This window comes from Canis lupus, unplaced genomic scaffold (assembly GCF_011100685.1).
Source record: "Canis lupus familiaris isolate Mischka breed German Shepherd unplaced genomic scaffold, alternate assembly UU_Cfam_GSD_1.0 chrUn_S1836H2033, whole genome shotgun sequence".
NCBI classification, from domain to species: domain Eukaryota; kingdom Metazoa; phylum Chordata; class Mammalia; order Carnivora; family Canidae; genus Canis; species Canis lupus.
Window position 1 is genome coordinate 1 of NW_023330696.1, and position 27,763 is coordinate 27,763.

General features: G+C 41.7%; 1 protein-coding gene and 1 pseudogene across 6 annotated transcripts in view; both read left to right on the forward strand.

Annotated features, from left to right (window-relative positions):
- Positions 1–13: 13 nt before the first annotated feature.
- The window catches only part of LOC119878699 (ankyrin repeat domain-containing protein 7-like), a 60,823-nt gene continuing 33,073 nt past the window's right edge, over positions 14–27,763 (forward strand). Inside the window, exons 1-5 of one of the 6 annotated variants that reach the window (XM_038589283.1) lie at positions 14–481; positions 7,662–8,132; positions 9,882–10,108; positions 10,630–11,405; positions 14,426–14,544. The gene's annotated coding sequence lies outside the window, so the exon portion shown is untranslated. The remainder of the gene's footprint in view (positions 482–7,661; positions 8,133–9,881; positions 10,109–10,629; positions 11,406–14,425; positions 14,545–27,763) is intronic. The other 5 variants (XM_038589282.1, XM_038589284.1, XM_038589286.1 and 2 more) reach the window with 5 other exon arrangements.
- On the forward strand, positions 19,383–22,644 carry LOC119878698 (annotated as a pseudogene).

Sequence of the window (27,763 nt, forward strand, 5' to 3'; positions counted from 1 at the left end):
TGTCTGGTGCATCTCCCATGGGTCATGGTGCCTGATGTGTAGTACAGATTCCCTCCCTCAGGGAGGGGTTCTGTATTTGTGCAACCCCTCCTCCATAGGTCGTTGCATGGGGGGAGGTGAGGTTTTCGGCAAAAATACAACTACATCTGTCTCTCCTCCCTGTCTGTTTAATTCTTCGTTGTGGAGTAGCTGTCCTGCTCAGAGATAATTGTTTTATATGTAGCTGTAGATATATTGTGTCTGTTGAGGGAAAGGATTTCAGAAGTTTTTATGTGACTATCTTGAATGATCTCCCTGTTTGCCTGTGTTCTTTTTTTTTTTTTTTAGATTTTATTTATTTAGTCGTGAGAGAGGCAGACACACAGGCAGAGGGAGAAGCAGGCTCCAAGCAGGGAGCCCAACAAGGGACTTGATCCCAGGACCTCGACCCAGGCCACCTGCGTCTTCTTGAATGGCATTTTTAGTAAGCAAAGAATGCTAGGTAGGCTCTTGTTACCTATCTGTGTATCTATCTATCTATCTATCTATCTATCTATCTATCTATCATCTATCTATTTATATTTCAGTATAGTGAAAGATGATGAAATGATTATTCCTAAAATTTCTAGTTAGAGGTCAGCTGTCAGGATCTCTGATTTGAAGTAATCTTTCAAAGCATGTTTTTTTCCTCTGGCTCTTTTAAAGACTTCAATACATACATAACTTTTTTTCTTTTAAATAAGTTCTGTTTACTTCTTTTAAAAATGTTCGGCCCAAGTGTGGCAGGATACAAAATCAATGCCCAGAATTCAGTGGCATTTCTGTACACTAACAATGAGACTGAAGAAAGAGAAATTACGGAGTCAATCCCTTTTACAATTGCACCCAAAAGCATAAGATGCCTAGGAATAAACCTAACCAAATAGGTAAAGGATGTATACCCTAAAAACTACAGAACACTTCTGAAAGAAAGTGAGGAAGACACAAAGTGATGGAAAAATACTCCATGCTCAAGGATTGGAAGAATTAATATTGTGAAAATGTCAGTGATCACCCAAGGCAATTTACACGTTTATTTTTATTTTTTTTAATTTTTATTTACTTATGATAGTCACAGAGAGAGAGAGAGAGGCAAAGACACAGGCAGAGGGAGAAGCAGGCTCCATGCACCGGGAGCCCGATCCCGGGTCTCCAGGATCACGCCCTGGGCCAAAGGCAGGTGCTAAACCGCTGCGCCACCCAGGGATCCCAATTTACACGTTTAATACAATCCCTATCAAAATGCCATGGACTTCTTCAGAGAGTTGGAACAAATTATTATAAGATTTGTGTGGGGGATCCCTGGTGGCGCAGCGGTTTGGCGCCTATCTTTGGCCCAGGGCGCGATCCTGGAGACCCGGGATCGAATCCCACATCGGGCTCCCGAGGCATGGAGCCTGCTCCTCCCTCTGCCTGTGTCTCCGCCTCTCTCTCTCTCTCTGTGTGACTATCATAAATAAAAATAAAAAAAATTAAAAAAAAAAAAAGATTTGTGTGGAATCTGAAAAAACCCCAAATAGCCAGGGGAATCTTAAAAAAGAAAACCATAGCCATGGGCATCACAATGCCAGATTTCAGGTTGTACTACAAAGCCGTGGTCATCAAGACAGTGTGGTACTGGCACAAAAACAGACACATAGATCAATGGAACAGAAATGAGAATCCAGAAGTGGACCCTCAACTTTATGGTCAACTAATATTTGACAAAGGAGGAAAGACTATCCACTGGAAAAAAGACAGTCTCTTCAGTAAATGGTGCTGGAAAATTGGACATCCACATGCAGAAGAATGAAACTAGACCACTCTCTTGCACCATATACAAAGATAAAATGATGAAAGATCTAAATGTGAACAAGAATCCATCAAAATCCTAGAGGAAAACATAGGCAACTCCCTTTTCGAACTTGGCCACAGTAACTTCTTGCAAGATACATCCATGAAGGCAAGAGAAACAAAAGCAAAAATGAACTATGGGGACTTCATCAAGGTAAGAAGCTTTTGCACAGCAAAAGATACAGTCAACAAAACTAAAAGACAACTACAGAATGGGAGAAGATATTGGCAAATGACTTCTCAGTTAAAGGCCTAGTATCCAAGATCTGTAAAGAACTTCTTAAACTCAACAGCAAAGAAACAAACAATCCAATCAAGATACGGGCAAAAGACATGAACAGAAATCTCACAGAGGAAGACACAGACATGGCCAAGAAGCACATGAGAAAATGCTCCGCATCACTGGCCATCAGAGAAATACAAATCAAAACCACAATGAGATACCACCTCACACCAGTGAGAATGGGGAAGATTAACAAGGCAGGAAACCACAAAAGTTGGAGAGGATGCGGAGAAAAGGGAACCCTCTTGCACTGTTGGTAGGAATGTGCAATGGTGCAGCCACCCTGGAAAACTGTGTGGAGGTTCCTCAAAGAGTTAAAAATAGACCTGCCCTAGGACCCAGCAATTGCACTGCTAGGGATTTATCCCAAAGATACAAATGCAATGAAATGCCAGGACACTTGCACCTCGATGTTTCTAGCAGCGGTGTCCACAATAGCTAAACTGTGGAAGGAGCCTCGGTGTCCATCGAAAGATGAATGGGTAAAGAAGATGTGGTTTATGTATACAATGGAATATTACTCAGCCATTAGAAATGACCAATACCCATCATTTGTTTCGACGTGGATGGACCTGGAGGGTATTATGCTGTGTGAAATAAGTCCATCGGAGAAGGACAAACATTTTATGGTCTCATTCATTTGGGGAATATAAAAAATAATGAAAGGGATTAAAGGGGAAAGAAAAAATGAGTGGGAAATATCAGAAAGGGAGACAGAACATGACAGACTCCTAACTCTGGGAAACGAACTAGGGGTAGTTGAAGGGGAGGTGGGTGGCAGGTGGGGGTAACTGGGTGGCGGGCACTGATGGGGGCACTTACTTGATGGGATGAGCACTGAGTGTTATTCTGTATGGTGGCAAATTGAGCACCAATAAAAAATAAATTTATTAAAAAAAAGAAAAAAAATGTTTGGCCAACATTCAAATTGTTTATACCATAGGCTCATCTTAAGAAACCTGGTTAACCTTTATTTCCAACATCAAAAGCATGAAGTTCCATTCTTAAAGCAGTAGATTCGAAAGAAGAAAGGTTTTGACTATATCACTGCAATATTGCCACTTGCAGAAGCCCTTTGAAGTAACTAGAATGGACTTTATTGGCCTTGCCAATGTCCTACAAATGTTTTGTTTTCATATTTCATTTAAAACATGAATTATTTTTCCCTTTTGATATTGAGTGTATTTCATCATGGAAAATCAGCATCTTCAACTTGCTCTTTTTTCTTCAAATGGCTTCCAAAATGAGGTATACTCTGGAGTTTTGAATGGATCATGTTTTTATTTTTACAGTTCTCTTCCATAGCAAATCAAGCTCATTAGGTATGTGGCTGACCGCAAGCTGTTCTGTGTGAACAGAAAGCAGCGTGTGATTTGGCATTTGGATACAACTTTTGTTGGGGGGAGATCAGTACATAGAGCTTCATTCTTAAATTAAACCAGGACACTTGTTCTTGTCCTTGTTACTGCTCCTCAAGTATTTATGAATGAAGCAAAAAGTCGTCTTCATGTAATAATGGGTTTTCATTTTTATTTAATTTTTATTTAATTTTTAAGATTTTATTTATTCATGAGAGACACACAGAGCGAGAGAGAGGCAGAGACACAGGCAGAGGGTGAAGCAGACTCCAAGCAGGGAGCCAGATGTCGGACTCGATCCCCGGTCCCCAGGATCAGGCCCTGGACCGAAGCTGGCGCTAAACTGCAGAGCCACCCGGGCTGCCCTGGATTTTTCATTTTTAAACAGGAAAATCACTTAGTGGCATTTCTCACAGTAGCTCTTAGAGGTGGGCTTTCACTTCTGTTCTATTAATAGTTTTCTTGTAAGGTAAATATCTGCTAGCATACTTACTACATGTTAGCCATGACTCTGCTACATTGCGTGCTCTTGCTATTACAAAAAGCCCAACCGTCATTTCTCCTTTTGTTGAGTTTTTCAAATGAATGGCTTTATTTATTACAGTGGGTAATAGCAGTAGACTTTCCTGCAGTGACTGTACTGTACTGTATGTATTCAATAAATACTGTTAATTGGTGACAGAAATTTATACACAAAAGAAGCAGGTGAATCAGACTAGACCAGATCTAGAGGGAGATACAGAAGCAAATTCTCTATTTGTTACCCTGTCGTCTGTTAGATTTAATATATTATTCTGAGTGAAGTAAGTCAGTCGGAGAGGGACAAACATCATATGGTCTCATTCATTCGGGGAATATAAAAACTAGTGAAAGGGATTCAAGGGGACAGGAAAGAAAATGAGTGGGAAATATCAGTGAGGGTGACAGCACATAAGAGACACCTAACTCTGGGAAACGAACAAGGGGTGGTGGAAGGGGAGGTCGGCCGGGGTTGGGGTGACAGGGTGACTGGCACTGAGGGGGGCACTTGACGGGATGAGCATCGGGTGTTGTAGTATATGTTGGCCAATCGAAGCCCAATAACAAATATACAAAAAATAAGGGAAAAAGAATTAAAAATAGATAAAAATAAACTTCATTTAAAAAGGTTTAATATATCATCTTATTGTGATTATTATCTTAGTCTTTACAGAAATGCCATGTAAACAAGTTGCTGAATATGTTGTGTCTCATGGCATTGTACAGAACTTTGTATGTGCAACAGTCCTCTCATACAGGAATTCTGCCAATAATTTTCATTCATTATGTAGTTTTTGTCTTTCATTTTGAGACTCATTGTATAATCTTAATGGCAGTGTGTGATTTCTCTTTTAGCTGTAAGGAGTACAATGTTTCATAATGTACATGTAGTTGGCTTTTATTTTTCAGTTTTTCTTTAAGGTAAGATACATGTATAAAATTTGCCATTTTTACCATGTTAACGTACAATGTAATGGCATTAGGTATATTCAGAATGTCGTGCAAACGTCACCACTCTCTATTTCCAAAACCTTCTCATCACTCTACACAGAAACTCTGTGGCTGTTAAGCGCTACCTTCCCTTGTTGCCCACCCCCAGCTCCCGGCAACCACCATTCTACGCTTTGTCTCTATATTTTAACTGTTTTACATAGTTCACATAAGTGGAACTATACAGTACTTGCCCTTTTGTAACTATACCACTCCATGCAATGCTTTCAAGGTTTGTCCATGTAGCATGTATCAGAATCTCCTTCTCTTTCATGGTTGAATAACATTGCACTATGTGTATACACTGCATGTTGTTTGTCCATTTGTCTGTTGATGGACACTTGCATGTGTCCACCTTTTGGCTATTGTGAATGGTGCTGCAATGGACATTGCTGTACAACTATCTGTTTTGAGTCCCGATTGCGGTTCTTTTGGGTAGACACTTAGCGGCTGAAATGCCTGCTTATATAGTAATTCTGTTTAGGCTTGTGAGAAGGAACCATCAAAGTGTTTTCCGTGGAGTCTGCACCATTTTACATTCCTACCAGCATTATATGAGGGTTCCAATTTCTCCATATCCTCATCACTACCTGTTACACTGAGTAATTTTTTGATTATAGCCATTCTCGTGGGCATGAAGTGGTAGTTCATTGTGGTTTTGATTTGCATTTCCCTAATGACTAATGATGTTGAGCATGTTTTCAGGTAGTCTTTGGCGATCTTGATTGCCTTTTTGTTGTTGAGTTTGGCATTTTTTATATATTTTAGATATTAAACCCTTATCATATTTTCGCCTTGCAAATATTTTTTCCCCTTGTGTAGGCTATCATTTCACTTGTCTGATAGTATCCTTTGTACAAAAGTTCTAATTTCTATAAAGATCAGTGTCCATTTTATCTTGTGCTGCTTATGCTCTTGGTAGCATATCTAAGAATCTCTTTGCAAACCCAAGGTTATGAGGATTTACCCCTTGATTTAAAATTTGAGCTAATTTTTTGTGTATGGTGTGAGATAGGGATCTAAGAATCTACATTCTTGTGCATGTAGGAATCCAGTTGTCCTGTATAGTCTATTTTGTTTTCATCTCTATTTTTAGTGGCTATCAGTTTTTATCCTAGAAAGCGTTAGTTTGTGCTTTCTCTGGAAACAGTTTATTGGCAAAAGGTCGATGTCCTTAATTTAAAAATTATTGGAGAAATTTGGTGGCTTCATGACACTGTATAACAGGAATTTCTTAAATGACAAAGCCCTGGAGGTGGGGGAAATTAGCTCTCAGGATAAAGAAAACCTAATTCTTATTATTGTACTTTGTATTCTGACACTGTTTGGGTGGCTTATTATTTTTTTTGGTTGTTTTTGTGAAATAAATGCATTTTCAGTTCCACTTCTGGCATAGCTAGATTCACTCTCAGTGAAGGTCGGAACCCTGTTAGCTTTCTCTGTTGATGTTGTTATTCTGTGGTCCATTTATCTAGTAATAATACATAGTAGGAAAAGGCCAGTTACAATTAATCTGCATTAAACAGGTACGAAAAGAGCAAGAAAATGGTGGGGGAAGTGAACAGAACTTTATGTAGGAACAGGAAATATAAAATGTGACCACATTTGAAATGTAATTAAGAATATTGTAGGTTACAGTTGTAACCGCTAATTCTTAGCATGGATGCATTGTATCCTGCTGAATTTTCCTTTGTTGGCATAATATTGCTGCCAACATTTTATAATAGCACTTTGACTTTTCCAGTTAAAAGGGCAGTTTAACAAAATATTTGAAGACTTTAGTTTCTCCAGTAGTATTTGGTTTTTGTTCATTTTTAAAGTTTGGTATTCAGATTGTTCCCTTTCAAAGTGGGGAGTTTTGTCAGATATGTTACATTTTTCTCAGTTGCTGACTAGCAGACCTCTTTCAGAGGCTTGTTTACCACCAGCATCACTTCGTCATCATTTTCATCAGCCCTGTGAAGTCCTGTATTTTTGCAGTCATGTTAATGGCATCCAAGGTAAAAACCAATGACAGCATAGAGGGCATGTATTAGGTGGGAAGAAATGTTTAAATGAGGGCTGGTATGAACATTGTCAGTTTATTGGTGAATATCATAATGTCTATATTCCTGTAACCTTGGATTGTTTGGGAATTAGATCCTAAATATTCAGAAGATAGGAACCTCTATGTTTATATTAGTATTTTCTTTATTTTCCCAACCTTTGTTAGAGAGAGAGAGAGAGGAGAGGGGTAGAAGGAGGAGAGAGAATCTCAAGCAGATTCCACACTGAGTCCAGAGCCCAACATGGGGCTCAATCTCATGACCCAAAGACCATGACCTGAGCCAAGATCAAGAGTTGGATGCTTAATCAAGTCAGCCACCCAGACACCTCTGTATTGCTATATTCAATGACTAGGCTTTTATGAACTAATTTGAAGTCTTTTACCTATCTTAGTTAATTGAATATATGACTTGAGATAATTATAGTTGTATAGTAGAAATTTTCCAAACACAATGGTGATAAGCAATGCTGCGAAGGTTAATAGCAAAGCTCTGACAAGCTTAGCCTGTGCAGCACTGGCACAGCCTTATGAAAACAATTATGCAAAAATAATAATCCTGTTGCAACTTCAAATCCAGGTGCATAAAAATGTTAATTGATTTTTTTTCTTTCAGTAGTGCTAAGTTGCCAGTGGAAACTGCCCATGGGCCACATGAGAGACCACGGATCCTGTAATGCTGGGAGGCATAAAGCTGGCACAGAAGTGCTGCAGAGAGGCTGTCACCAGTTAGAGGGAAGGAGCCAGAGAAGCAAGAGGTGTGGCAACAGCCAAGGGTCTTCAAAGGTAGATGGACTGTGCACTCCCTTCCTGAATGGGAGACCAGCAGAGAGACCTTGGGGGCACGCCCTGCCCAGCCCTGCCCAGCCTCGCCCAGGCTCCAGCCGGAGGCTCCGCCCCAGGCCATGGCCTTCCACTTACTCACGTGACCATGCCACAGGCATGCAGAGAGGCAGGCTGAGCTCTGCCAGGCCAGCAGGGTCCGTGCCAGGCCTGGTGGACTTCGAGGACAAGGAGCAGGTGAAGGCCTTTCTGGAGAACGTGGTGGAGTGCAAGTACCAGTGCTACTGTGAGAAGGACCCGAATGGTGAGTGCTGGCAGAGCAGCCTGCGAACACAAGGAGATGCATGGGGATGGTTGGGGGCTGCAGGGGCCACGAGCCACCTCTGAAGGAGATCCAGAAGGGGTCTCTGGTCTAGGTAAGTTGGTGGGGCCAGGTGCTTGAGGACCCCTAATCCTCTGCCATCTGCCCCATCCCCCAACTGAGTCAGATTCATTTAATTTTTAAGGCCAGTAAAAAATGAGTAATTTTGTAGGAAAACGGTGTTTACTGTAACTGACAAAGGAAGAGATAGAAAACCTAAATGGAGAAATTTCCATACACCACCCACAAGAAATAAAGTTGGGGGATGAAGCTGCCCTCCATAATGTATCTGATCCTCCTGGTTTCCCATGGGAATGCCATCAAACACTTAAAGAAAAGATTACTTTAGTGGCATTGAGATTTGAGAGCATAGAAAAAGATTGAAACTTTCCACAGTGTAAAAAAAAAAGCGAAAGCAGTGTAACACTGATATTATGACCCCATAAAGACAAGACCAGGAGAAAAAAAGCGAACTTCAGTTGCGAGAACTAATGAGGAAAGTCTCAGTAAGATATCATCAATGGATTCCACGGCACATTAAGTGACCAAAATATCTAGCCAAGTGAGGCCCCTTTTGGGAAAGCCACGATGAGATGGCTAGTATTTGGAAATTTATAAATAAATTCTGTAAATAGAATTCCCATATTACCTGGTCACACCCGGAAAACACTATTGGTACATATGGTAGAAAATATTTTGTGAGATTGAACATTAATTACTTGAAGTAATTTTTACTTTCATACCAACTTCATATTTAAAATTATGTCCTGGAGTAAAACACATATCATCATAGGGTTACCAGCATTTGGAAATTCTGGGAGAGCATTTAAAAACTCCTGATACAATACAACGTCCCAGGGTTGGCAGGGTAGGGGTCCGCACTCAACTCACTTGGGTGAAGATGGAAAGATGATGATGTGGAAAGAGGGGCTCCTTGTTTATAAAAGACCCTCAGAAGAAGGAAATGAAGTGGAGAAGAATGTCTTTATTTGGGGCATATAATGTTTAAGTTGTAATTATGGTACAGAATCAATACAAATTCATCTGGAAAAATTAAGAATTGTCGGAAAGAAAAAAGACAGGGAGGGGTGAAGAGAAGCCATTCCTAATCCCGTAGTCATTAGAAACAGCCAGTATTATTTGTCACATATCTGCGAGCCTCTCTCTATCCTGTTCGTCCAGCCATGATTGAGGTCCGTGGAAAAGGCAGACAAGATGTTAATCTGAGAGGCAGGCATGTGGAGTGACGACAAGCTCTGACACTGAGCCAGGTGGCCTGAGTTTTAAGTCCCAACTCATTTGTTTCTATGTGTGGAACCATCGCCAGTTATTATTTAAAGAGTAGATGGCCTGATACCTCTGAGTGTATTACTTGATACCTATTAAAAACTGGAAATTCTGCGGTGCAACTGTTTTATATATATAGTGCGGGGGGTAATTTCTTCAACTGTAAGTAAGAAGAGGCTCAAGTAAGTTTTCAAGTATAACATTTTAAAGGCACCTGTGTAAGAGCTGAAGTAGATAAAACGTAAAAGCCAACAGTTTTGCATTTGTTAAAGCAGATTTTTTAAGGAACTCCATGTGTCTTCTAGTGCACTAAAAATACATTCTCACCTTTGTTGTTTCTTGGGTAATGTTGGGAAAGAAAGGACCCAATTATTCCCTGATAGTATAATTTTACTTGTTTTACAGGACAGAAAGTTATCTAAGCTCAATAGTTCTGAGAAATGTCTTCATCTAGGAGCATTCCCTCTGTTTCTTAGAAGTTTGAATTTGGGAGAAAGGTTGACAATCTGGGGGAAAAAAAAGACGAAGCGAAAGGAACAGCATGCTCAGGAGGGCACACACCACGCCAGTTCCCTTGCTTCTAATGGTTATCACGTACCAACCCAAGTGGCTGCCGCCTTATTAATCATCATGTATGTTTTTAGTAGAGATATGAACTACAACTGATACTTAAAGTACTGAAGCAATATGTTTTAGAAGTTACATATTTTAGAAAACTATCATAATTATTCAAGGGAAAAAGGTTTAGCTTTTATGTGGGCTCTATTTGATAATGATTTTTACCCCCATTTGACATCTCATGTAACAATGTACGGTGATAGTAACTAAATTTACTGTGGTAACCATTTTGCAATATATATATACAGCAAATCATTATGTTGTACATATAAAAAGTATTACAGTGGTACATGTCAATGATGTCGCAATTAGAAAAACTTTGATTTAAACATAGAACATTGACATGAGAATCTTAAAGAAGAATCAGACTGGACCATAGAAATAAGCCCACTTATTTATTATCTACAGATTTATAGAAACGTTTAATTTTTTTTTGAGGTTTAGTGGATCTGTTTCTATTCGCAGTGCTGAAAACCCTTCAACTATCTCACTGTTTGCTAGCAGGTGAACTTGTATACTCTTGTTTTTCTTCTAGATTCATGAAAAGCTCTACTACTATGAGAAGTAGAACCCTGTGCCCATCCTCCACAGCACAGCAGTCTTGGCTGATGATGTAAGTGTGCCTTTCGGAGCTCCCTGCCACCCGGCTCCCTTGGGCCCGGTCCTGAGCAGAGCTCTTCCTGGCGCAGACACAAGTGTGAGATCCTGGGAGTGAAAACCAGAAGCCGCTGCAAATGTTTCCAAAAGTCCTGTCACCGAGGACCTTATGCGGATACTGTGCTGATTTGCATTCACTCTCCTGCTCAAAAAATTGTGCGTGGGGATGTCCTCTGTTCTACCTGGGTGGCTACAGTAGCAGAAGTCTGAGGCTAGAACTCTCTGGGCAGAGAGAAACTGTCAGCTACTAGTGTTCTGAGAAAGGCACAGGCAGGAGGAATGCTTTGGAGAAATAAAGACAAATCAGCTAGGTCTGTTGCTGACAGTGCTAAAAACTGACAGATACGCTAGTGTCGGAACGAGGCCTGATGAAATACATAAAAAGACAGGATTGTTTTCAAAATGAAGTATAAAGCATCATAATGATTTATGGATATTAGACCTTTCCACATTACCTTCATAACCAAAGAATAAGTGACAGAAGCAGTTAGCATTGATGGAGTAATTTCCTGTAGCTATCATTTTATTTTCAATCTTGGAATGAATTACCTTGCTGTTCCTTGCCGTTCACTTTCAAACTCAGATGAATTGAAAGCACACCTGGATAAACTGTAAAGGACACTGAGGCAGAGGAGAAATAGGTCTCCTGTGAAGGTTGGTTTTTGTGATCTCCTTGAGCTTATCTGTTGCTTTCTAAATGTTTTCCTTGTTTATGATTTAAAAAGGAATGTAGTTCAGCTTAAATATCGGGGCCATATAATTTTTAAAAAATCATCTTCAGAAGTTGATTTTCTTATATGTGTTTTCTATTTTATTTTATTTGTAAAAGATTTTACTTATTGATTTGTGAGAGACACAGAGACACAGGCAGAGGGAGAAGCAGGCTCCCCATAAAAAGCCCAATGTGGGGCTGGATCCTGGGCCAGAATCATGCCCTGAGCCAAAGTTAGACACTCAGCTTCTCAATCACCCAGGTGTCCCTGTGTTTCCTATTTTAATTTAGATAATAAGGCATATGTCATCAATCTCGAAGTGATTTGCTATTTGGTTAGTCCCCCAGACTCCTTTCAGGTTTTATCCACAGATTAGAAATTATAGGGATCTTTCACTTTATGTGTTTTATGCGGATGCTTATTCATCTGCTCCTCTTGGTTCTTCATTAGAGAACCAAACTTTTTGAAGTGAAGTTGAGTAAAGGTATAGACAGAATTCTAGTAAGGGGCAGTTGCCACTTGAGGAAGTCTTAAGAAATCACTTTATTTTTTTTAACTCTTTTTTTTAAGATTTTATTTATTCATAAGAGACACAGAGAGAGACAAAGAGACAGAGAGAAAGTCAGAGACACAGGCAGAGGGAGAAGCAGGCAGGGAGCCCACAGTGGGACTTGATCCTGTCGGATCAAGCCTTGGCCCAAAGGCAGTGCTAAACTGCTGAGCCACTCAGGCTGCCCAATTTTTAAAACCTTTTTATCAGGGACGCCTGGGTGGCTCAGTGCTTAAGCATCAGCCTTCAGTCCAGGGTGTGATCCTGGAGTCCCGGGATCGAGTAGCACTTTGGGCTCGCTGCATGGAGCCTGTTTCTCTTTCTGCCTATGTCTCTGCCTCTGTCTGTCTCTCTGTCTCATGAATAAATAAAATCTTTAAAAAATCCATCAAATGCCTCTTTTGTGCCAACCACGGGACTATGTGCCTTGTTCTTTTGCATTCTTATAACAGTCATATTAACCACCACTTGTCTTGCTTTAACTGTACTTTGAGATAACTGTGGATTCATGTGTGGAAATACATAATACAGATCCCGTGTACACTTGACCCTGCTTCCTCATCTCGCATAGTTATGGTAACCATGTGGGTACATCGCCACTAACGTAGTCCCTTAGGCTTTTTCAGATTTTACATACCTTGTGTATGTGCATACGTTTGTGTATTTTTTCCTGTCCAGTTTACTACATGTGTAGATTACCGTTTCTTTTGAACATATGATGGAAAGAAGGCTGAGGTAAGTTATGGGAGGTAAATGAAGTATAGACCTGGTTTGACTCTAGGTCTGTTTGACTCAGAGTTTTGATTTTTCAATAGCAGTAGCGATGGACACTCCTGGTTGGTGCAGTGGGTTGAGTGTCTGACTCTTGGTCTCAGCTCCAGCCACGATCAGGGTCATGATTTGGAGCTTCGTGTCAAGCTCCATGCTGAGCGTGGAGTCTGCTTAAGATTCTGTCTCTCTCTGCCCCTGTCCCCTGCCTCTCTGTAAAATAAATTAATCTTTAAAAAATAATAATCATGATGAATAACTAATAATAGCAACAATAGCTGAAGCTCACTGAGTTACATATGAAACAGACTATTTGGGACACCTTACAAATATTTTTATGAAATCATCAATAAGTGCTAGGTTAGGCATGATGCCAGGTTTTTAAGGGAATAAGTGTAAATCATCAAGAATACTTAGAATGTAATAGGGAGACATTTTCTTCCCCCTAAAGTAGAATAGATCTTTATGGCCACATGCAATCCCAGGAATGTTTGAGTTTAATGTCTCAAGTTACAGATCCAACTTTCCAAGGGAAAATGAATACATTTGGTGAATGATCACTGATTATCAGAATATGATAATACTTTAGGAAGATAATAGACTAATCAGCAGGCCATAATTTACGATTCTTTTAGTTACATATCTTGTAAAGCTGTCCCTGTGATGAACAGCAGCACTTCTTCAGAGCAGGAATTACAACATGCTCCTGTGTCATAGATCCCAGGAGGTTTCGGTGCTCTTGTAGACAGCAGACAGAAATAAAAGGAAGTTTCTCCTTTTTTACCTTGTATAATCCCACTGGAAAGTGAAACGTGTGCTGAGAGTTGATACTTCTAGGTCACCTCCCTGAAGAGGCCCCGGGCAGGCACTGTTGTAACAGTTCTTGGACAGGACTGACGGCCCCCAAAGGAGGTGGGAGGGTTTCTGCAACAGGCTACTGGTGGAACAGGGCACTACTGTCTAGCCCCAAGAAGCTTCTAGCGAGGAGGGCCCCGAGGAACCTGCATCCTTTTCCTTAACTCTTTCAGAGGTTACGGCATATGCTCAGATTGGAGTTAAAGGTAAACTCAGTTCTGTGTAGCTTGTGGTTGTTGCTTTTGAAAAATGAGCAGCTACAAGAAAGCAACACCAAGTATGGTTTAGTAGGCCTTAGCTTTTTGGAACTTGAATTTGGATGTAGATAACCCAAATGGTTTTGAAGCTATATATCATTAGGAACTCTTTGGAAACCACAAAACCTTTTTAATGGGCCACTCTATCAATTTTCTGCTCTTCTAAGGAAGTTATTCCTATTCATGACTCCTTTTGATCTTTGGCTAACACTGAGACAATAGTAGTGACAATTTAGTTTTCTTCTTCCTCTGAAAGCTTGTACACGTTTTCTGCCTCGGGTTGTGTCCACTTGGATGCCTGGAGAATGTTGACAAACGAAAGGTTAGGCTAGCCTGTTGATGCTGCATATTTGATTGGGCTGTAAAAGTCAAAAAGGTTCCTTGGCTTCCGCGGAGAAGCGTTCTGCTTGATGGCCCAGATTACTGATCCAGTAAAAACGACATGTTCCAGCCATCCTTCACACACACCTTAAGTGAAATTAATGAGATCACTCTATGATTACGCTTTGTGTTTTATTTTTCACTTTCTAGGTCTGTATGAGCTGTTGGCTGTTCTGCCAGTCCAGCTGGGGCCACGTGTGGACAGCCAGGAAGACCTGACCTTCCTCTGGGATATGTTTGGTGAGAAAAGCCTGCATTCACTGGTAAAGGTAAAAACCATGCTGATGTCAGATTCTCTTGGTGGGAAAACATGGAAAAACATTTTGAGTGCTGTCTCATAAACCAGAGATCAAATTGTTGCCTTCTGCAAGGCAGAACAAATCAGCCTTGTTCCGTGATGAGCATGGAAGTTGTTAAAGATTTTACCAAAAATACCTAGATGATTTCCCTTAATGGTGGTGATCTGGCTGTGTGCACTAATGAAGCCAACGTATGCCTGCCCTTGTTTAGAAGAAGAATATGAAATAATAGCAGGAAGGTATAGGCTCCTTATGGACAACATTCATGAGCTGGAATTTAGCTTGAGTAATGAATGGTCACAACAAAAATTAGAAGGAATATATTTTCTGAGGTTAAGGATGGCAGCAGTTCATAGCCACATTAATTTAAAATAATTACCTTTCCACACCAATCTTAAGATAATTCGTTCCAACTCTCTGAAGAAAGTCCATGGTATTTTGATAGGGATTGCATTAAATGTGTAAATTGCCCTGGGTAACATTGACATTTTCACTATATTAATTCTTCCAATCCATGACCATGGAGTATTTTTCCATCTCTTTATGTCTTCCTCAATTTCTTTCAGAAGTGTTCCCTAGTTTTTAGGTTGGTTCGTTTATTCCTAGGTATCTTAGGCTTTTGGGTGCAATTGTAAATGGGACTGACTCCTTAATTTCTCTTTCTTCAGTCTCATTGTTAGTGTATAGAAATGCCACTGACTTCTGGGCATTGATTTTGTATCCTGCCACACTGCCAAATTGCTGTATGAGTGCTAGCAATCTTGGAGTGGAGTCTTTTGGGTTTTCTATGTACAGTATCATGTCATCAGTGAAGAGGGAGAGTTTGACTTCTTTGCCAATTTGAATGCTTTTTATTTCTTTTTGTTGTCTTATTGCTGAGGCTAGGACTTCTAGTACTATGTTGAATAGCAGTGGTGAGAGTGGACATCCCTGTCTTGTTCTTGATTTAGGGGAAAGGCTCACAGTGTTTCCCCATTGAGAATGATATTTGCTGTGGGCTTTTCATAGGTGGCTTTTAAGATGCTGAAGAATGTTCCCTCTATCCCTACACCCTGAAGAGTTTTGATCAGGAATGGATGCTGTATTTTGTCAAATGCTTTCTCTGCATCTATTGAGAGGATCATGTGGTTGTTGTTTTTTTCTCTTGCTGATATTATCAATCACATTGATTGCTTTACGAGTGTTGAAGCAGCCTTGCATCCCGGGGATAAATCCCACTTGGTCATGGTGAAGCATCTTCTTAATGTATTGTTGAATCCTAGTGGCTAATATCTTGTTGAGAGTTTTTGCATCCGTGATCGTCAAGGATATTGGTCTATAATTCTCCTTTTTGGTGGGGTCTTTGTGTGGTTTTGGAATTAAGGTGATGCTGGCCTCGTAGAATGAGTTTGGAAGTACTCCATCTCCTTCTGTCTTTCCGAATATCTTTAGTAGAATATGTATGGTTTCTTCTTTATTTTTGTAAAGATTTATTTATTTATGATAGACATATATAGACAGAGGCAGAGACACAGAAGGAGGGAGAAGCAGGTTCCATTCAGGAGCCTGACGTGGGACTCGATCTCAGGTCTCCAGGATCAGGCCGTAGGCTGTAGGCGGTGCTAAACCACTGCGCCACCGGGGCTTCCCTGGTTTCTTCTTTTTTTTTTTTTTTTTTTTCCCCTGGTTTCTTCTTTAAACGTTTGATAGAATTCCCCTGGTAAGCCATCTGGCCCTGGACTTTTGTGTCTTGGGAGGTTTTTGATGACTGCTTCAATTTACTCCCTGGCTATTGGCCTGTTCAGGAAACAACAAATGCTGGAGAGGATGTGGAGAAAGGGAAACCTTCTTGCACTGTTGGTGGGAATGTCAATTGGTGCAGCCACTCTGGAAAACTGTGGAGGTTCCTTAAAGAGTTAAAAACAGATCTGCCCTACATACGACCCAGCAATTGCACTGCTGGGGATTTACCCCAAAGATACAGGTGCAGTGAAATGCCGGGACACCTGCTCTCTGATAATTTATAGCAGCAATGTCCACAATAGCCAAACTGTGGAAGAAGCCTTTGTGTCCATCAAAAGATGAATGGATAAAGAAAATGGGATCTATGTATACAGTGGAATATTACTCAGCCATTAGAAACAAGTACCCACCATTTGCTTCCATGTGGATGGAACTGGAGGGTATTACACTGCGTGAAATAAGTCCGTCGGAGAAGGACAAATGTTATATGATCTCATTCATTTGGGGAATATAAAAAATAGTGAAACGGAATAAAGGGGAAAGGAAAAAAAACAAGTGGGAAATATCAGAAATATCTCACAGACCATGAGAGACTACTAACTCTGGGAAACGAAGAAGGGGTGGTGGAAGGGGAGGTGGGTGGGCGGTGGGGGTGACTGGGTGATGGGCACTGAGGGGGGCACCTGATAGGATGAGCATTGGGTGTCATGGTATATGGTGGCAAATTGAACTCCAGTAAAAAATAATAAATAAATAAAAATAAATAAATAAGTAAATAAATAAATAAGTAAGTAAACGAAAATTACCTTTGACAAGGTCAACTGAAATTTGAAGAAGTTGCTTTTTTTTTTTTCCCCACAACGCCATTGAAATGGTATTTTGTGTATAAATACATGAAAGTTCAAAACGAAGAAAAAGAGTTTCTGGAGCTGGTTCTTGGTAAAGCATCATGCCATGGAAATGGTCAGCCACCAGAAATGAGGTCTTGCCACACAGCAATGCTGGGAGTGATCAGAAATCTTAAAATAGTAAAATTAGATTAAGAAGCTTAGTTTTGCTTCTGGAGATATGAATTGCATTTTTTTTTCATTTAACTCAAGCTGAAAAAAAAGATGTGAGTCTTACCTGAGTCTGTAGGAAATTGATACCTGTGGTGCCTTAGCTCTATCTGCACCAAAACCAAACTCAGGTGAATTTGCTATGGTTGTCTGTCACGAGAGAAGGATGTTACTGATGTATAGTATTTGAAAATCAGCCACTTCCAATGTGCTTTTGCTTCACAGGCTAGAAGAAATCTTAGTCCATTTTTTCCCATCAAATTGGCTGAAATTTGCCTGCCTCAAGCAGTAGCAACTCTCAAGAAATGAAAAAGTTGAGATGTGGCATTTTCCTAACAATACATGTAAAGACTAGAGTGCTTGATTTAGTTTTTATGGAATTGCCACGGTACCTTTGTGTATCGTTGTGTTCATCAGCACCCCTTAACCATTAAACAGACATGCCCAAAACAATGCATGCATGTGTGTCTCTATTTAGTTGTAATGTGGCCACTGTTTCCTTCCTATAAAATGGAAATTATAATGTTAACAAGGTGGTTTGTGAGTTTCAAATACAATAGTGAAGATCTTCTTTCTTTGATAGTTACATAGGTTAGGCAAATACAAGCAGGCATTTAGTATTAAATTATAGCACGTGAAAGACCAAAAAGTAGTGATAGGTGGTTGTTATTTCTACTAAGAAAAGGACACTAATTTTTTTTCAAAGTCTTAGTTACACTAGCTCTTGAGTTTTAAGCTTGGTGGTTTTTCAAAGTAAATGTGACTAGTAAGTGGCGAGGAAGCATAGTCACTGATATCCTGGTTTTAGAAAAGCAATGAGTAAACAAATTGATGTTGCTAGCATTTAAGTGGCACAGTAGCATGTGTACTATTACAAGGATCTTTCTGTAATTGCTGTAAAATGTGCTTTTAATGTTTACTGTGCCCCTCTAGTCCATTCTCTGTTTCTTACTAGCTGCCCCCCACTCCCAGCCTCTATCACACGCAAACTTCAAGTGTGTCTTTTGACCCATTCTGTTCACTTTCAAGTATGTCAACAAGCAAGAGAGAGAAAGCGAGCCACATGTGCACGTATGCGAGAATGCGCACAAGTGCTAGAATGCGCAGAGGGAGATGGAGAGAGAAATTTTAGCAGACTCCCCACAGAGTGTGGAGCCCTGTGAAGGATCCGGGGTCCCGACCCTGAGATCAGGACCTGAGCCCAAACCAGGAGTCGGGGTGTAACCAACTGAGCCACCCAGGGGCCCAGGTAGAGACCTCTTCTTAATTGGCTTTGACTTTATTTGACCATGGTAGGAGCCAGTATATTGAAAGGGTTAAAGCAGCAGAATGATGATATCAGACTGGTTTTTTTTTTTTCAGAAGTAAAATTTAGTTGCTACAGAGATGGGATGGGCCTGGAGATTTCCAGGTCAAGACAATGGCAATGAACCCATGGGTGAGGGAAGGAAAGTGATTTTTGTTTTGAGAAAGGGAGTTGGATGCTCAGCCTGCCCTCACCATCAGGGTGATGTTTCTCAACATATTGAAACTCCTCCTCCGTGTTGGTTAAACCTCAGCTCCTAGACACCACATCCACTAATCCAACCACCAGATTGTTGATGCCAGGCCATCGGGGGTTGAGAGAGGGCTCCAGAGACCTGCACAAGCCCTGACCTACCACTTCTGACATAATTGAATATCTTCTCATAAGAAAGGTGATTTTAGTTTTATGTTCATTTGCTATTTGGCAGTTAACCAAGTAGAACTTCCTACTGTGTAGTTGGATACGTGGATCTTGAGGATAATTAGTAAGTTCTAGGTTGTAGGTAATAGACTTGGGAGTCGGGTTGCCAGATAAAATACAAGGCATCCAGTTTAATTTGAACTTAAGAGAAACAGTAATTTATTTATTTATTTTTTTAGTGGACGTATGAACTGTGCTGTCTTTTTATATTTCCTTTTGTGAAATCTCGCAACTCTGATTGGGGTGTCATCAACATTTAGATAGTAACTCTTTGTAACCACTTTATTGAGACATATATCAGACAGTTTACCCATTTCAAGTATATGTGCAAGGATGTGAAGTGTACGCACAAAGTGATGCAGCCACCTCCACGATTCTAGAATAATTTCATCTCCTCCCAACAAACCCCTGTCTCATGTAGCTGTCTACCGCTAATCCTTCATCCTCTGACCCTTCCTCACTCCAGCCCTATGCAACCACTAATCTACTTTCTGTTTCTATTTACCTGTTTTGGACAATTCATGTAAATGGAATCATATGGTGGGTAGATTTGTTTGCCATCGGCTCCTGTCACTTAGCTTAATCCACATGATAATATGTAGCAATACTTCATACCTTTCTATGGCCCAGTAGTATTTATGGATATACCAGCTTTGTTAACCTCTTTATCCAGCTTTGGACATTTGGGTCATTTCTACCTATTGCCTATGATGAATAATGCTGCTAAGAATCTTTACATAGAGGGGCTGCACGTGGCCTTATGGGCTGAGAAGAAAAGCCAAGGTGATCGCAGTAATGAATGCTGTGGAAGAAAACCAGGGGTCTGGCTAGTCTCAGAAGGTGGAGGAGGCCAGTCCTCCTGCAATGCAGCAGCCCACCAACCCTGCATCCCCCACTGTGGCCACCACACCTGAGCCCGTGGGGGCAGATGCTGGGGACAAGAACACCACCAAAGCAGCCAACGATGAGCTGGCCTACGAGGACGGCCGGGGCTTTGGCACTGGGGAGCTGGTGTGGGGGAAACGTCGGGGCTTCTCCTGGTGGCCAGGCCGCATTGTGTCTTGGTGGATGACAGGCCGGAGCTGAGGAGCTGAAGGCACCCGCTGGGTCATGTGGTTTGGAGATGGCAAGTTCTTGATGGTGTGTGTTGAGAAGTTGATGCCGCTGAGCTCCTTCTGCAGTGCTTTCCACCAGGCCACATACAACAAGCAGCCCATGTACCGCAAAGCCATCTATGAAGTCCTGCAGGTGGCCTGTAGCCATGCGGGGAAGTTGTTCCCAGCGTGCCACGACAGCGATGAGAGCGACACTGCCAAGTCCGTGGAGGTGCAGAACAAACAGATGATCGAGTGGTCTCTCGGAGGGTTCCAGCCTTCTGGCCCCAAGGGCCTGAAGCCACCCAAAGAAGAGAAGAACCCCTACAAAGAAGTTTACACAGACATGTGGGTCGAACCTGAGGCAGCTGCCTATGCACCACCCCCCCCAGCCAAAAAGCCCCGAAAGAGTACGACTGAGAAGCCTAAGATCATTGATGAACGCACAAGAGAGCAGCTGGTGTACAAAGTGCGGCAGAAGTGCCAGAACATCGAGGACATTTGCATCTCTTGTGGGAGCCTCAACGTTACCCTGGAACACCCTCTGTTTGTTGGAGAAATGTGCCAAAACTGTAAGAACTGCTTCCTGGAGTGTGCATACGTATCACCATGATGATGACAGCTACCAGTCCTACCACACCATTTGCTGTGGGGGGTGGGGGGCAAGGTGCTCATGTGTGGGAACAATAACTGCTGCAGGTGTTTTTGTGTGGAGGGTGTGGATCTCTTATTGGGGCTGGGGGCCACCTGGCAGCCATCAAGGAGGACCCCCGGAACTGCTACATGTGTGGGCACAAGGGCACTTACGGGCTACTGCGGCAGCGGGACGACTGGCCCTCATGGCTCCAGATGTTCTTCACCAACAGCCACGACCAGGAATTTGACCCTATGAAGGTTTACCTGCCTGTCCCAGCTGAGAAGAGGAAGCCCATCCGGGTGCTGTCTCTATTTGATGGAATTGCTACAGGGCTTCTGGTGCTGAAGGATTTGGGGATTCAGGTGGACTGCTACATCGCCTCCGAGGTGTGCAAGGACTCCATCACGGTGGGGAAGATCATGTATGTTGGGGACGTCTGCAGCGTCACGCAGAAGCATATCCAGGAGTGGGGCCCATTGGATCTGGTGATTGGGGGCAGTCCTTGCAATGGTCTCTCCATCATCAATCCTGCCCATAAAGGACTCTACGAGGGCACTGGCCGGCTCTTCTTTGAGTTCTCCCACCTGCTGCATGATGCGCGGCCCAAGGAGGGAGATGACCGCCCCTTCTTCCGGCTCTTTGAGAATGTGGTGGCCATGGGCATTAGTGACAAGAGGGACATCTCGCGAATTCTCGAGTCCAACCCTATGATGATTAATGCCAAAGAAGTGTCAGCTGCACACAGGGCCCACTACTTCTGGGGGAACCTTCCTGGTATGAACAGGAGGCCATTGGCATCCACTGTGAATGATAAGCTGGAGCTGCAGGAGTGTCTGGAGCACGGCTGGATAGCCAAGTTCAGCAAAGTGAGGACCATTACTACTAGGTCGAACTCCATAAAGCAGGGCAAAGACCAGCATGTCCCCGTCTTCATGAATGAGAAAGAGGACATCTTACGGTGCACTAAAATGGAAAGGGTGTTTGGCTTCCCTGTCCACTATACTGATGTCTCCAACATGAGCCACTTGGCGACGCAGAGACTGCTGGGCCAGTCGTGGAGCGTGCCGGTCATCCGCCACCTCTTCGCTCTGCTGAAGGAATGTTTTGTTTGTGTGTAAGGGACATGAGGGCAGACTGAGGTAGTGACACAAAGTTAAACAAGAAAACACAAAACACAGCAAAACACTGACAACATGAAGATGGAGAGAAGTATCCGCACGCAGAAGAGAAAAAGGAAATTTAAAACAAAACCAGAGGCGGAAGTACCAGAGGGCTTTGCCTTGCACAAAGGGTTGCACATCATCTCCTGATTTTTCAATGTTAATCTTCAGTCCTTTTTAAAAACAAAACCAAGGTCCCTCCTGTCTCCCCCTCCCCTTTTTGTAGGTAAAACCTTTTGTTTTCTACTCTTTTCAGAGGGGTTTCTGTTTGGATTTTTGTTTCTTGCTGTGATTGAAACAAAGAGGGTTTATTGCAGCAAAAACCAGTAACAGGACATAGCAACAATACCTTGCAGAGGAAGGACAGGAGGGAAAAAAAAGGAAATTCTACAGAAATCTATATATTGGAGTTTTTTCTAACTATGTATGTTTTGTTGTCTTCTCTAGCCTGATCAGATAGGAGCACAAGCAGGGGGTGGAAAATAGTGACGCTCAGCAGCAGACTTTCCTTCCAGCCGCTGAGCTCTCTTGCCAGCACCATTCCTGGTCATGCAGAACAGAGCCCAATGAGCAGCAGGGAGACACATCACACAAGACCCTTTTATGCAGTATTTCAGGTGCTTACCACACAGGAAACCTTGAAGAAGATCCATTTCTATAAGCTGCTGTTACCTCTTCCAGTTTGTGTGTGTGTGTGTTTGTATATATATATAAATGACAGATATGAGATATATATAAAAGGTACTGTTAATTACTGTACAACCTGACTTCATAATGGTGCTTTAAAACAGCGAGGTGAGTAAAAACATCAGCTTCCACGTTGCCTTATGTGCAAAGGGTTTTAACGTTGGATGAAGGGAGGCAGCTTGAAGGTGAATCGTTGCCATTCATGGCGGGCTTTCCCTCTAGTGTTTAACAAGGTGAAGGAGGAGAATTCGGGACCACGTACTCCTGCTTCTCCCTGCCAAAAACGGGTATGAGGTGAGATGGGGTGGGTCGGACCGTGGAGGGTTGAGAGTGGGATTCATCCAGGCTCACGCAATAACCTTTTGATTTTTTTTTCCAAAAAAAAGGAGACTCCCTCGGCAAGATGGCAGTTAAAAGGGGTCTTCATTCCCAGTTTCTCACATTAGCCAATTCAAGGGCTCCTTGTGGTGGGATCAGAAATTATCCAGAGTGTGGGAAAGTGACCGTTAAAAACCCCACCTGGAGAAAAAAAAAAATACAAAATGAAAAAAAAAAAAAAAGGAACCTTCACATACAGGTATTTATGTGGACATATTTTCATTTCTGGGGGCCATGTATGTAGGAGCGGAATTGCTGGGTTAAGTGCTAAGTCTGTGTTTAACACTTAGAAGAACCAGCAGTTTCCCAAGGTGGCTCCACTGTTTTGTATTCTCACCAGCAGTGTGTGAGGCTTCTGATTTCTGTATGCTTGTCAACCCTATTTTTTATTTTTTTTTTATTTTTTTTTATTTTTTATTATTATTTTTTTTAACCCTATTTTTTAAAAAAAGATTTTATTTATTTGAGAGAGAGAGCAAGAGAGCGAGCAGGGAGGTGGGCAGTGGTGAGGGAGAGGGGCAGAGAGGAAATCTCAAGCTGACTCCTTGTGAACACAGACCCTGATTTGGGGCTCAATCTCACACGACCCTGGTATCATGACTTGAGTCAAAATCAAGAGTCGGCTGTGTAACCAACTGAGCCGCTGAAGTGCCCCACCAACACTTGTTTTAGCTAACACTTGCTTTTGTTTGACTTTTTTGTTCTCACCTTTCTAGAAGAAGGTGGGACATGATACCTCCTTGTTGCTGTGGTTTACGTTTCCTTGATGACTGATGAAGTTCATTATCTTTTTGTGTGTTTATTGGCTATTTTTGTATCATCTTTGCAGAAACGTCTTTTTGGATTCTTTGGACAGTTTTCTCATTAGATACCTTTGAAATAGTAGACTTCTTTTTAGAACAGTCTTAGATTTACAGAAGTGTCTTTTCCATTTTTTGCCTATTTTTAAGGGAGTTGTGTTTTTCCCTTATCATTGAGTTTTAACAGTTGTCTTTTGTGGATACGTGTCGTTTATTAGATACGTGTTCTGCAAATATTTTTTTTCCAGTCTGTGGCTTGTTTCTTCATTCTCTGAATGGTTTCTTTCACAGAACAGAAGTTCTTAATTTTAATAATGTCCAACCTTGCAATTTCTCTTTCATACGTTGGGCTTTTGGAGTTGCATGGAAAAACTCCTTGCCATGCTCAAAGTCACCCAGGAATTGTGCAGATTTGTCTTTATATTTAGTTCTGTGATCTAATTTGAGTTCATTTTTGTGAACAGGGATAAGTTCTATGCCTAGATTCAAAGATTTTCTGCATGTGAATATCCAGTTGTCTAGCATCAGTATTTGAAAAGACTGGCCTTTCTTCACTGAATCGTCTTTGCTCCTCTGCCAAAGACCAGTTGATTGTATTCGTGTGGGTTTTATTCTGAGCTCTGTTATGTTCTACAGATCTGTTTTTCTGTTTTTTTTTTTTTTTTGTAAATTTTTATTTATTTATGATAGTCACACACATGCAGAGAGAGAGAGGCAGAGACACAGGCAGAGGGAGAAGCAGGCTCCATGCACCGGGAGCCCGACGTGGGATTCGATCCCGGGTCTCCAGGATCACGCCCTGGGCCAAAGGCAGGCGCTAAACCGCAGCGCCACACAGGGATCCCTGTACTTCTATTTAAAGTAGGTATCTTGTAGACGGCATATAGTTGGATCTTTTTATCTGCTCTTGCAGTCTCTGGTTTGATTGCTTGCTTGCTTGATTTAATTTATTTAGTCACCAAAGACATAGAAGGAGAGGCAGAGACCTAGGCAGAGGGGAACCAGGCTCCCCACTGAGCAGGGGGCCTTATGTGGGACTGGATCCCAGGACCCCAGTATTAACGACCTGAGCGGAAGACAGATGTTCAATCACTGAGCCATCCAGGCACCTCCAGTCTCTTGTTTTAATTGGCATATTTAGACCGTCCACATTTTAGGTAATTGTTGCTGTAGTTGGGTTAATATTCACCATGTTTGCAACTGATTTTCACTCATTACAGTTGTTCTTTTTTATATTTTTATCACCCTCTCTTTCTCTTCCGTCTCTGCTTTTAGTTTAACATTTTATGGGATTCCATTCTTTCTTAGCATATTCATATACTTTTTCTTTTTAAAGATTTTAGTTTTGAGAGAGAGAGAGAGAGTGAGAGAGAGAGAGAGAAGGAGCAGGGGGAGGAAGTTGCAGGAGAGAAGGATAATCAGACTCCCCACTGAGCCCAATGCAGGGCTCTATTGCAGGACTTTGGGGTCATGACGTGAGCTGAAGGTAGACGCTTGAACCAACCGAGCCCCCAGACAACCCTGTCCATATACTTCTTTTTTTTTTTTTTAAATATTTTTTTAAAATTTTTATTTATTTATGATAGTCACACAGAGAGAGAGAGGCAGAGACATAGGCAGAGGGAGAAGCAGGCTCCATGCACCGGGAGCCCGACGTGGGATTCGATCCCGGGTCTCCAGGATCGCGCCCTGGGCCAAAGGCAGGCGCCAAACCGCTACGCCACCCAGGGATCCCCATATACTTCTTTAAAAGAATTTTTTGTGCTTGCCCTACAGTTTGTTATATTCATTTCTAACTAATCCAGGTCCACTCTGAAATAACATTACACCTTTTCACAGGTAGTGCAGTTGCCTTATAGGAGAATATATTCAATTCCTTTTTTCCCCATCCTTTATAACATTGCTTTAATTGACTTCACTTTGTCATATTCCTTAAGAACTCAGCACGCTGGTTTTAATACTTTTTGCAAGACAAGTCTGCTGAGCAGTAAATTCCTTGGGTTTATTTGAGTGTTTTGTTTTTATTTCTTTTCACTTTTTTGTTTTTTATTTTTATTTTTTTAAGATTTTATTTATTTATTCATGAGAGACAGAGAGAGATAGAGAGAGAGGCAGAGACACAGGCAGATGGCGAAGCAGGCTCCATGTAGGGAGCCGGACATGGGACTTGATCCCGGGTTCCCAGGATCACGCCCTGGGCTGAAGGCAGGCGCTCAACTGCTGAGCCACCCAGGGGTCCTCTTTTCACTTTTGAAGTACAATTTCACCAGCTACAGAATTCTTAGGTGGTGGGTTTTTCTTTTTAACCTTTTTTTACCTGCACCCTCTCTGTTCTTGCTTGCATGATCTCTGATGAGGTGTCTGATGTATTTCTTATCCTCGTCCTCTGTAGATAAGGTGCTTTTTTCTCCCCTCTGGCTCTTTTCAGTATCTTTATCTTTGGTTTTTGCTGTTTGAGTATTAGTGCAAGATGTAGATCTTTTTGGCATTTATTCTGTTTGGTGTTCTCTGAGCTTCCTGGGTATGTGGTCTGGTGTTTTATCATTAATATTGGAGAATTTTCAGCTATTATTACTTTGAATATTTCTTCTCCTTCCTCTCTTTGTTCTCCTTCTGGTGTTTTCCATCATGTGTTTGCTATCCTTTTTGCATTGTTCCACAGTTATTGGATATTTTGTTTCTTTTTGCATTTCACTTTTGGGAATTTCCATGAACATATTTTCGACCTTACTGATTTTTCCCTTGGCCACGTCCAAAGGCAGCCTTCATTGCTGTTACACTGTTCTTGGTTTCTCGCATTTCACTTTAATTCTCTCTGAGTTTCCATCTCACATTAGCATATTAATCCGCTAAGGCATTAGCATATTCATCAGACTTATTTTAATCTCCGTATTTCTCCTGCTTCCATAAATCTGTGTCATATCTGAGTCTGATTCTTATGATTGCTTTATCTCTTCAAACTGTGTTTCTCTCTTATCATGTCTTGTAATTATTTTTGTTGAAAATTGGACATAGTTATTGGGTAATAGGAACTGATATAATCCAGCTTTTAGTGTGAGCTTTTATGTTAAGCCAGCTAGAGGTTAGGTTGTGTTGAATGTTTGCTATAGCTGTCAGTGTCAGAGGCTTCGGAAACCTTCGTGTCTCTCCCGTTCCCTGCCTCCTCCTCTGGCTCTTTAAGGAACTCTCTTGAGGTCTTTGATGTGCATCTCTCAGCTATGACCACTGTGGTTTCACTGGCACCCCGTTGGTGGGGAGTTGTTCTTGTGATCTTGATGGTTAAGTGTCCGTTATTTAGTGGGCCTGAGTCCTGGGCTCTGCTGACTCCTATAAGCATTTCTTAGCCTCCTTTTTTCCCCTCCTTCCTTAGTTGGGTCAGGAAGGCTAGCAGGGGCTGGAGTTCACCTTACAGCTCTTTCCCCAGGTCCAATAGGGCTCTATTTAAAGCTGCTTTTCTCAGAGGGCAGGCCTCGGTTACGGAAAAAGCTCTTGACTTAACGTATTTCAAAATGATTGTTTCTCTATTCTTCTATTGCAAACCCAAGGGGATTTTTCTCCAGTCTTCACTATGAGAATTTGGTGCAAGGAACGTGCAGGGGCCTCCTCCCCTAGGACTGGGGCTCAGGAGGTTTTTGACTCTCAGACTTCCGCATCCAGTCACCATCAATTCATCAGAGTTACCATTTTTGTTTTCCTACAAGCTTCTGGCTCCACCGGCTTCTGCTTTGCTAAGCTGATCTTGGCCATGAATCTCTCTATTCCTCTGTTTTTTTCTGATTTCCGAGAGGCAGTTTGCTCTGTGACTTTCATTCTCCCTAATGATCTGAGCTGAAACCAAAAGTCTCGCTTTACCTAGTTTTATCATTTGGTTCTTATTTTTATTGCTGGTTTGTAAAGAATTCGTTGTGTATTTTGAATACCAACTCC